Genomic DNA, 12,316 nt, shown 5'->3' on the forward strand with positions numbered 1-12,316 from the left:
TGGACCCACGTCTGGGCATACCCTGCCAACTTAGGGCGAACAAAGCATAAGCAATACCAAGCATGCCAAAGGGATCTGCAAGGTCATCCTTCAGGGCCAATATAAACATTCATTTTGAAGCACTCACCAAAGGTATCAGCTCTCAGTAAGAGTGCATGCAGGTGTCATGAGAAACTCGACCCCTGTACAGACAGGGCGAGATAGAGTAGAATAGAAAAAAAGTGCCACTAAACAAGCAGTGAATGGAACGCTGACAAAATGCTAAAACGCTTCAGGGAGGGACAAGATTCCCACCCAATCTAAATTTTGGCTTCATGACTGAGACAGTCATTGAAGGCACTGCACAGCACTATGATAACTAATAGATAATATTACTGTTAAGACAGTGACACCGTCGAGGAAACTGAGATGAGCGAAAGATTGCACAAAAGCCATTTAGAGAGACTTTATTTTTTGGTGCATGTGTGTATGTTTGTATGAATGTATGAGTATATGTGAGTGCATGCTGTGAATGGGTGTCTGTGTGTGTGTATGCATGTGTATGTGCTTGTACATGGTGGGTGAATTTGTGCATATGTGCGCATGAATGTGTACAAGCGAGTGAGTGATGGCAGGGATACACAGTTCCAATCTGTGATTTAATGATCATTTCAAGTAGGTGAGTTAAATAAATACAGACAAGAGACAACTATTAAAGATCCATTTGGGTTTGAAAGGTGAAAACATGGCAAAGTGTGAGTTTTTGCTCATATTATTATGCAGAATGACAGTGGAACCATAACAATATCAAGAATATATACAAATGCTACCTTGATTACACTCACTCTAAGAAGGATATGAACATAATATGACGAAATAGTATGATTCTGTGCAAATTATAGTATAGTTTCTATTAAAGAGGTACAGGAAGAAGAATTGGATAAAGCTGTTTAAATGTTGTAATATTTTTAATGCAACCTCGAAAATATTGTATTCACGTCTAGTCAACATGATATAAAGAAATTTCAAAGAAAGCACAGTACATCAAAGGGTAGTCACCCTTCAGATATCAAGAAAAGGCTACCATATCATATGTTTAGTCTACAAAAAGGAAGGATGGGAGGGTCAATAAAGTTCTATCAGAATTGTCCCTTAGGGTATTTGAAATTAGCTTGATCCTTCAACTGGAGGTAAGACATTTTTTTCAGGGAACAGATGTATTTCAGCTTCCTAAAACTTAGGTATTGACATCTGAATGACTATTTATCTCTCTTTCGTTTCGCCATCCCCAAAAAGCAGCATCAAAAATCAAATAAACTCCACCATTATACAGCATGATAACTACAGTAAGCATTCACACTTCTAGATGACAGAAAACCTTCATCTTGTTGATGACGTGCAAAAAGCAGACAATGATAATTAAAGGCCAATACGGATTTAAAGAGCTAGATTATGATCTTGAATAAAAATGAAAACATGATAACTCAAATGAACCTAACAAAGTATAGTGAAGACTCGATGGAGACCATCTCAAGCATTTGTGAAGAAAAAAACATTAGACCACCTTACATGGCTTTATTTGGAGATTGGTTGGCTGTTTGTTTCCTACACTCCCTCCTTTAATAACCTCAGATGTTGTCTATCTCTTGGATTAAAACTAATATACTCACAAACAGCCACTGCAGAGTCAGTTAGGAGACAACAGCATCCTGCCAAAAGCTCTGATGATGCTTTATCAGAATTGGGATGAAGCATCGGACCAGGAGAGCTGACAGTTGCATGAGAGCAGGTCCTGTCCAGACCACTGATTTGGTCCTTTACACACCTAGAGATGAGAACCTCTACAACATCCGCCAGGATCTGCAGCCTGGCGGACCGAGATGGAACCAAAAGACTGTCAGCTTCATGAAACTGTTGAGGATGTCAGAGGAACACCTGGAGAGTGTTGTTTGGTCAGTGCACTTCCACCAACCCACCAGACAACTTTGCTCAGCATCACACTCTTTTTTTTTTTTTTTAAATACTTTTATTAATTCTTTAAAAATCATAAAAGGATGGCAAACCATCATAAAATTCTAGTTGTAAACATTATGTAAACATATGTATATAAAAGATATAATTATGTAAAAATTCGTTATTATTATTATTATTATTATTATTTTTTTTTTTTTTGGGTATCGTTTTGAAACATTGATCTGGAAGAAATCATTGGAAAAGGGAGCCATGATCACAGTAGAAAGTCCATCAAAAAGTTAAATGTTTGCTTGTCATGAAGAAATTTTGTCCAATTCTTTTGCTGCTACTTTCCAAAATTTTAGAGCACTGCAGGAGAGTGGATTTGAGAACCATCCAAGACACCTGATGACCGCAACTCTACATGTTCTGATCTGTTCTTTCTTTAAGATCTCCCGAAGAATGGATTTACGTGTTTTCAATAAAATGGGGCATATGCATAATAAGTGTAATAATGACTCCTCCCCTTGACAGCAAAGGCGACATTCCTTCGATGGCCATACGTATTTCCATTGCGGGGTTAAATCTTTTGAGGGGAATGAACCCAGTCTTAGTAACATCAAGTAATGCTTTTTATAGTAAGAAATATGTTCAGTCAGATACCGTTGCGGTTTTAGCCTCTGGTATGTCTGAATCACGGCCCAGGCGTGCTGTTTTTTAGAAAAAGACTTTTTGTCAGTTAATAGGGAGTTCCCCTTGATTGCGGAATTTGCTGCGTTTTTAAATCCAGGATACGTTACTGGTGTTGACCAGACCTCCTCTAGCTGTAACGCCGACAAGGATTCCTGCAGTATTCTCGTCGTTGAGTTGGCATGTCTAGCTTGACTTTCGATCTCAACCCAACAACGATGGGCTAGGTTGTTATCTTCTGCCTCCCTCATCCTCCAATAGTACTTCACTAAAGCACCTTGTCTGACCATGATCTGGTTTTTTAATCCAAATTCTAGACGGATTTGGTCTTGTGAGATGTGTAGCGGATTTGTAAACAGTCTTTTGAAGAATACGGATTGTGCTGTATTTAGGGTAGTTGCATCTTTGGTATTCAGGATTTCTGAACCGTACGAGATGGAAGGCAAAAATTTTGCAGCGATCACTTGAAGCAGGTGGCTAGTAGAACAACCTGTGAGCTTTTTTTTCAAAACTTTAAAGGCGAACAGCAGTTGTTTTGCTTTTATGCTTCCTTGTTCCATGTGTTGTTTAAAGTTTAACTTGCTATCGAGCAGAAAGCCTAAGTATTTATAGGAAGTTACGCAGGCCAAACGTTGTTCGCCCAATTTCCAGGAAAAGGAGTACCTGGACGAGATTTTGTTATGTTTTGAAAAACGCATTACTTTTGTCTTTTGATGATTGACCGTAAGTTGGTTGGAGTTGGTATAGGCTCCTAGTCCCGTGATCAGTTTCTGCAGGCCAGCTGGTGTTTGTGCTAGTAGTAATATATAATCTGCATACTGAAGGCATGGCGTTGGTATTTTGCCCAGTTCTGGGGGGTCAGCTGGAATTGACTGAAGGTGTTTGTCGAGATCTGATGTGTAGATATTAAACAAGCAGGGCGCTAAAACGCAACCTTGTTTTAGCCCGTTCAGAGTTGAAATCTTACCGGTGACCCTTAACCCGTCTCCTTTCTTAATTTGCACCCAGGTGTTAGAATACAGATTGATGATGGCCTCCAGGAGTCTAGGCGGAACCCCCCAGGCCTGCATCTTAGCCCATAGAGCGGCTCTTGAAACTTTATCAAAGGCCGCCTTAAGGTCCACGAAGCAGGCATACAGGGGCCTTGATTTTTCGAAGGCCTGATTCACTAAGAGAGTGACAGCAGAGATGTTCGTCAAGGTGCCCATCCCCGCCCGAAATCCAGTTTGCGTAGGAGGTATTTGGTTTTTTAGACTAACCCAGGCCTCTAGATCTGCTAAGAGGTTAGATGCGTAAATTTTCGCCTCTACATCTATTAATGCGATCAGTCTGTAGTCAGAGGGGTCCGCACGTGGACCCGACTTGTAGATTGGGGTAAGGATACTTCCTCTCCAGGACTCGGGGAACAGACAATCTGCTGTGACATTGGAATAAAAGGGAGTCAGGACTTGGGACCAGAATACGGGGTCATGTCGGAACAAGGCATTTGGTAGGCCGTTTGGGCCAGGGGCTCCCTCTGATTTTAAGTTCTTTATTATTTTTAGCACTTGAATTTCTGTAAATAGCACTGAATCCCCAGGCAGTTCGAGGTTATTGGTACCGTTGACTAGGTCTCGGCCTCCTGCCTCCTTCGCTGTTTGTTCTTCGCAGTTTGAGGCCGGTCGGGGTACAACTTCGTTGTAAAGGAGTTCAATGTGGGCTCTCCATGTAGCCTCCAGTATTTCCGAATGGAGATGTTGAGTCCGGCCATTGGTTAGTTGGTTTATTTGTTCCCAGAAAAGCCTGGAATCCCCCAATTTACAGGCATGGTGGAGTTCAGCCCAAATGTGTTCTTGATGCTCTTTTTTGTACGTTTTATGTCATTTTTTAGCTGTTTCCTAGTTTTTGCAATTAACGGCAGAAGTTCCTGATGGTTTTCTGGACCCCGGGATCGTAATTGTCTGAGGTGTTTATTTAGTAGTTGTTTTTGTTTACTCAGATTATTATTGAACCAACTCAGATTATTATTGAACCACACTCATTCCCCCACACACTCCGTATCCACAGAAGCAGAATGGAAGGTCGATCATTCACCTACCAAGCAGCCAAACCCTGGAACATCAGAGATTCCTCCTCACTTATTGAATTCTGGAAGAAGCTGAAGAACTGACTTTTCCATTAGTCTTCTTGCGGGACCATCAAGACTACCTGTACTCACGCCCAGCCTTAATACACAACTACACTCGCCTACTTAGTGCCTGTACACCCTTTACGAGTGACAAGCAGCACTTTAAAAATCCACCTTATATTACATTACATTTCAGTAAGCTTCCTCTGCTGTATTCATGTACCAAGATCTTTCCTCTGTCCACTTGCCCTCCAACCCGGTTACATAATCCTGGTGGTCAGGAGAAAGCGTGGCTCATTCTGATTGCAAGAGAAACATTAAGGAAAAGAGAATGAGTCACAAGGGGCAACGTCATGAAAAGCAATGTCTGTCAATCAATTTAAACATTTAACGTTTAAAAATATGCTTCAGAGAAATTGGCAACAAAGATAAATCTGATAGTAAATATGTTCAGGCTTAATTGGTCACAAAGTGGATGCATTATGAGATATCCAACCGGGTTAAGGCACCAGCTGCATAGATCTTTGGTGCCCTGCTATTTTTAGGAGATTTTAATAACAGTAAGATAACTCTCTGGTGGTTAATGCAGTTCCAGGCCAATTCTTAGTTTTGTTCATTTTTTACTCATAACGTAACAGGTTAATATGCCTGCTGCAAAGCATATAGTTCAACATGCAGATCACAAATGTATTTTTTATGTGGATAGGTAACTGGGTTATTGCTTTTGACACGGAAATCCTTTTGTTACTTCCAGTTCATGAGTTGCAATCCTTCTATTACAGCATAGTGAACATGAGGTTTAGATCCCTATTCTTTTTTTCACAACCTGTTGTTATTTTAAATTTGCAGAGAAGTGGTCCATTAGATAGTAATAAAGTCTTGTTAGTACAGACAACCCCAATCACTTTGCTACATTTTGAATCCAAATTTTCTGATTTACAGGGCCATGCACCCCTAACATATAATGTCTATAAGTTTGGACGATATGTAACCATTGTGCCTCATAACCCTCAGTTTCTTATGTAACATTTCCTGTGCATTGATTTAAACTCTGATACTCACACTGAGGTGGGTAGTGCTTCAAAATGATTAAATGGAAAATAAATTAGTGAATGCCATTTTTATCATTCTTTGTGTAATTACTCATACATACAGATACATCTGGTAATTTTACAGTGCACATACATCTCTTAGTTGGGGTGAAAGAACAATGTCAAAACCTACTTCCAAATCTTTTTTTCCTTTAAAAGCTTGTGAAGTGATATTGCACTGGCATCTGGGCGACAGGGTCCATCCAAATAGCTCCCAGGCAGAGTGATATTTGTGCAAAAAAGGGACAATGGCTCTATTTTGTGCCCAGCTGGAAGTGATAACAAGAAATCCCGCCTGCAGGCTGCTGCTCCAAACAAAAGGAAGAGAATGTACAGGCACTACTGAATGTGTCCTGGTTTAGGACATTTGCACCAGGACAAATTCAGCATATATTTCATTAGGTTGACCAGATACCAGATCTGGCTTAGAAATACCTGCTGAAACTGGTATCCAGTGGGATGCCCCTCAATTTCTTGCACTGTGTATAATGCTGTAATACTTCATGTACCTCCTTCTCCCCTCCCTTGCAAGGTGCAAAACTCCAAATACGTTGTGTTTTCCTAACTCAAATCCTGACAAGTATTACCTGCTAAAATGTGTGCGGGTAAAAAGATGTGAAGAAGCCGAAAGAAAATGTTCTAGATCAGCTCTAGAACCTCGAGTCAATGGTACTTTTTCTCAGCATGAAGGTGTAGGGGGGAGAAAAATTGTTAACGATGTCAATCAATCCACTTGCGGGTTTTTAGGGCCATTAGAAATCACAGACTACCAAATAAAGTTAGCTAATTTATTACAAAGCCAAAAACAACTGGATATGCAGACACCTCAAAATTAGGGTGTAGAAATACATTGGGACCAATACAAATACAAATCTACCAATAAAGTTAAGGTGGTGCAGCATACACAAGACAATTAATTCAAGAATCAGGATACAAAAGATTACGGAAAAAGTATCCAGGTTCCCCTGCATTGAAGGTTTGTGGAAATAAAGCATTAATCTGTCCCTACACCAGCACCAACGTGACATCCCTAGTTAAGCATTTTGCCGGGCAGGATCAGTTAAGGTGTCAGCATGTGGAGTCTTCCGTAGAAGTCTCTCTACTTCTATTGGGTCACGTAGCATGATGCAAGCTACCAAGACAGAGCTTGTTCTAAGATACTCTCTCTCTCCAAAGAGCAGAGAAGAAGGGTGGCTCCTTCCCTACTTACAGTACTCTCAACATCTCAGGTATCTTCTCAAGATGCATTTCAGGTCACGACTTTGATCAGGCCACATTCTCGTAGGTAGTTTGCATGAGACGACAACCTAGCTAGATAACCTTGATTTCCAGGCCCGCTCCAGTGGGGAAGTACAACAGTTCTCCTTATCAGTTTTAGCTCCCAATGTATCCTCTTCTCCCCTTGCCTAACTCCTAAAACAAAGACATTATTCTAACTAACAAGGGTGCTTCTTCCACCAGCAACATAAATGTGAGAAAAAAAAGAATCTAACATGCACACGGAATTCAACTATTATTTTCTAATACGAGAGCCTCCAGGGGAAATACATTTCAGGTTTCAATCTGCAGCTAACATAAGAGCAATGAGCATGAGCTTTACGAAGTTACATAGAAATTAAGACGTGTAATTAATATTTAATCTGCCTATAAAATGACACGATTAATAAACACATTCAGTAATAAAATGATTGTCAGTGTCACAACACAAGTGCTTTCGGTTAGTGTTCTCTGCTGATTACATTTGATTGTCTACAGAATTCTTCATATACTCTATGTTTTGGCCTACACACGTCACCTTCATGTAATTACATTACAAGATCCTAACACTCAGGTTAACACAACAAAAGATTATATGCGGATGCAGCCTGCGCATGTGATTATAGTGCACCCCTACAATGAAAATTGGATTTTGCGCTACATCAGTAGCAAAACTGCTGCAGTTCTTTGAATCTCTGTTCTGCCTCCAATTTAGATTGGGGACCGAATCCGGAATCCTACAAGGAATGGGCCCTTGATGATTTTTTTTTCTCCAAATAATTGTTATTGATTTTCACAGGATTATTACAGTGTTTCAGCATTGCAGTGATACCACACGTACATAGCCTCACATTAATGATAACATCCAACATACAAAGGGAGTCACCAACTCCCTCCAAGCCCCGAAGCTGCACATCCTCTCCAGCGCATATCTTTCTGTTGTGTGGCAGTATCAGTCACGGCTGTGATTAGTACTGAAGTTAGACTGTGTCAGTGTGTTCAGTAATCTGTCTCTTCCCCTAGATCAGATGTTCCAAAGGCCGTCCGACTACGTTTCCCCAGCCTGCAACCGGAAGTACTAGGATTCCAGCGTTCTGTTACTTCCCCTTCCAGATCCCCACCAGCACCACCTGTGTCACGCCGTTCAGTTAGTATTAATGCCCATGGGCCCTTAACTACAGTTCATTCCTTTGTTACTTACATATGACACATAGATAGGCATGATTGACAACATGATCAGGATTTAACTCACAGAAAACGTGGCACTAGACTGCGAAAGCGTAAAATCTGACAAACGTATCTGGAAAATAATAGCAAGTCTTAGGAATAGTCAAACTATTAAGTATAGCTAAAAACGTTTTCATGTCGTTTTTAAAAATGGCGTGACTATTGTCCAAATATTCGGCAGTGTACCCGGAAATGACGAAAGCACGAGCTCTCCCTGTCCCGAGTGTAATTTGGAAACTACAGACCAGGAGCGGGACATTAACAGCACATTTTCTGTGTCGTGCATACAAAATAGGCTGAGTGTTTGTTCTCTGTTCTTTCAGCCTTTAATGTATAGCGCTAAGCTCTTAGTTTAGGCTGCCCGCATGATAGATTTAATGGACCAAACGAGAAAGGGCTAAATGGGCAAATTAGGGGATTAAGAAGTCATCAAGTGGTACTTACAAGAAAACAGTACATCATTGTCAAAGTTATTCCTCTAACACTTCAAGGAAATGGTCAGGGGGAAGGCAATTACACTGTAATAGCCAACCCAGAAGAAACTAAACAATGACAACCACTTCATTCACAATGGAGTACCTTATAGCTAAAGTAACTACAGCATAATGAAAGTGCGTTTTATATGATCAAGAAACAACTGCAATAAACACATGATACGTGACTACTAACCTTGGCAGGACCAATGAGAAAACAGCCCCATGCATGTCCAAAAGATGCAGATCTATTAGAGACAAGCGAAAGCAGTGAATATAACACACTAACATAGGATGTATGTCCAAAACATATATCAACAAGCATCGGCAATACAATAGACCACCCGTGTTACACCGAGTGGCCAGTGCTTATATATTTTTTTTTTGTACCAGATATATGCATATGCAGACATGGCAGTCATCCAGGAATGCTTTTACTTATAGCTAAAACAATAATAATACTAATTCCAAGATGACCACCATGTATGTATCTGCACACACAGTAGTCATCTTGGAATTATGCTGTAAGAAAAAGCATTGCTGCTCTGTAAGCATGTACAAGGTCGGCCATCTTGGAATGGTTTGAAAAATGGTTTTAAGATGACTGCCTTCCGATACAGTGGTGGGTGATGTCTGGAGCAAGATGCACCTTTAGGGAGCAAGCAGCTCTTGAGGGGTTACATTATTTTTTTTAAAAGAGAGTGGAGGCAGGAAATGAGCAGGGGAGCATGAAGAGCCGAGAGAGTGACAGGAAAAAGTCCCTGTGCTCAGTAAATCAAGGTGTGATGTCAGCAGTTGAATGACAGGTGTCATCCAATAAAAATACAATGAGACCAAAATGATAATTGGGAAGAACATACAGAAGAACAGGAAGGAAGCCCAGTGATGCACCACTTTTCATAAATGAGGACCCAGGAGTTTTGTCCAGGTTTACTGAGCGAGCACACTGTGGGAACTGATGTGGAAACTTCCCAAATGTTATATCCAAAAGGTTTTTTGAAGAGTAATTCTGTCCTACCAGATTTACCTATGTCCACTTTATCAATCATTCGTTGAGTTAGGAGACCATTACTCAGTTGTTTTTGCTCTTCCACTTGTAATGGTTTCTTTAGTCGCCATATCCTCTGATTCATAACATGGTTTTTATAAGTGTTGCTTGACATGAGACTAATGAGTAGTGCAAAAACTGGATGCCAGAATCCAAAAATAGTTATTACGTATGTTGCAGCATTCTTTGGTGCTGTGATTTAGAGATTAGAATTATTGTGGCCAATCCTGTGGCTGTTTCTGATTCAGCTGTGGCAGTAAGGGAAAAGCAAGAAGGTGTGTATGTGACAGAAGCAGGTAGGTGCGTATGTGATGACAGCAGGAATGTGTGTATTGGCGGCTTCTCTGCTAAGGGAGAGGAGCGTCCCCCCACTGCCAGGAAGCAGCAAAAGAAAGGAAAAAATAAAATGATAATAACCTGCTGTGTTAGCGTGCGTGAAGGGGTGGGGCTGCAGAGCAGGGGAGGAGTGGTAGAACACTTCTGTGCGCAATAATTGTTTTCGCGGCCCTATCTGGCTGCCCAAAACACTCATGCGCACTTTCCTGTTCTCCATGCAGGCTGCATTACAGCCTGCATGGAGAACATGCCCACTCCCCCATCCTCTGGCTGAGCGCACTGTCACGGCGCTCAGACCAATTACAACTCTGCATTGCAGCGTTGTGATTGACTGTGGGGAGCGTGAAGCCCTGGTGCTTTCTGCTTCCTCACAAGGAGAGAGAAAGAGGATGGGCAGGACACAGGAGAGGTGGTGGCGGCCAGCCAGTAGGCCGGCCGGGAGGTAAGTGATTTTCTTCTCCCGATTTCCCTGCCCCTTCGCCCCCACCTGCCCCCCTGCTGCTTCTAGGCAGCAGCCATGACTGAATGTATGTATGTGATGATAGTGGGAAGGCATGTATGTGATAGCAGCAGCAGGAAGGTGTGTATCTGAGGGCAGTGGTAAGGAGCGTAGGATGGCAGCAGGAAGGTGTATATGGAATGTCAGTGGGAAACTGTGTATGTGGTGGCAGCGAGAAGTTGTGTAAGATGGCAGCCGCAAGGTGTGTATGCGATGACAATGGGAAGGTGTGTATGTGATGGCAGCAGGAAGGTGTGTAGAACGGCAGCGGTAAGGTGTGTATGGCTGACAATAAAAAAGGTGTTTTTGTGATGGCAGCAGGAAGGTGTATAGCTGATGGCCGCGGAAAGTTGTGTAGGATGGCAACAGGAAGGTGTGTAGGGATGGCAGTGAGAAGGTGTGTTTGTGTGGCAGCAGGAAGGTGTATCTGGGTTGTCAGCAGGAAGGTGTGTATGTGATGATAGCAGGAAGGTGTGTATGTGATGACAGTGGGAAGGTGTGTATCTGATGGCAGTAGGAAGGTGTGTAGAATAGCAGCAGTAAGGTGTATATGGGATGACAGCAGAAAGGTGTATATTGGATGGCAGCAGGAAGGTGTTTATGTGATTACAGTGGGGAGGTGTGTTATGATGGCAGTAGGAATGTGTGTAGAATGGCAGCAGGAAGGTGTGTATGGATGACAGTGCCAAGGTATGTTTGGCAGCAGTGAGGTGTAAAGGTGATGGCAGCGGGAAGCTGTGCATGTAATGGAGTGTTTTCAGCTGTGCACTGCAGTGACTCTGTAAACCAGTGTCTGCAGCTATACTGTATTCAAATTAATAAGCTATAAGAGATAAGCAGCGACTACCAAATACGACCCATTTTCTAGTGTTGTTTCTTAGTGTACTGTAGCGTTGCTACTGTGAAGCTCATATCATCACTGTCTACCACTTACAGTTCAAAGGGCTTAGACAAGGGGGTGCGTTGGGTATCCAGAAGTAGTAGCTGCTACCCTGGGCTTGCTCTGCAGCCCTTGCAGTGCTCTGGGTAACCTTGTCTCAGAGAGGATGGAGGTACCAACAGGAGCAGAAGGTCCTGTTTACTTTCTGTAGACGTCTCTTCATGAATCTCTCATGTGTCTTTGGCATCAAATAGGCTGTGGAGGGATGGAAAAAAAAAAGTCAACCCAGTGATATATTTGGGGTTAGAGGGTATGTGATAGCACTTCAACTACCCCAGGCATTTCGATGAAATACGGCTCATGGGCTTGGGTCAAAAGAAAGAGACCTGAACAGTTTTCAGCATTAGTGAACGCAAGTATTTCCAGGGTCCTTTAGAGATGCAGTTGGCACAACAGAAAAACGTAATTGTTCCTTTACCCAAAGCATCACTATTCACAACTCTAGCAAGATGGTATTAAATGCCATAGAAAACAAATGAAAAAATGCAGCATTTTAATAAAAAAAATTGAGGTGGGCATCGTGAGTGGGAAGATGTAGTGGAACCACGTTTTTTCATGTAGATCATATGCTGTTCTCTCATTTGATCAGATGCAAAGATGCAGTCAGGCCCGGACTGACTCTGCCTGGCACTGGGCATTTTCTCGGTGGGCTGGGAAGGTTGGAGCCAGCTTTATTGCTGGTGGGTGCTAGTTTTACTACTGAAGGTTGGGCCGGC

The sequence above is a fragment of the Triturus cristatus genome, chromosome 3_2, assembly GCF_964204655.1.
Source record: "Triturus cristatus chromosome 3_2, aTriCri1.1, whole genome shotgun sequence".
NCBI lineage: Eukaryota > Metazoa > Chordata > Amphibia > Caudata > Salamandridae > Triturus > Triturus cristatus.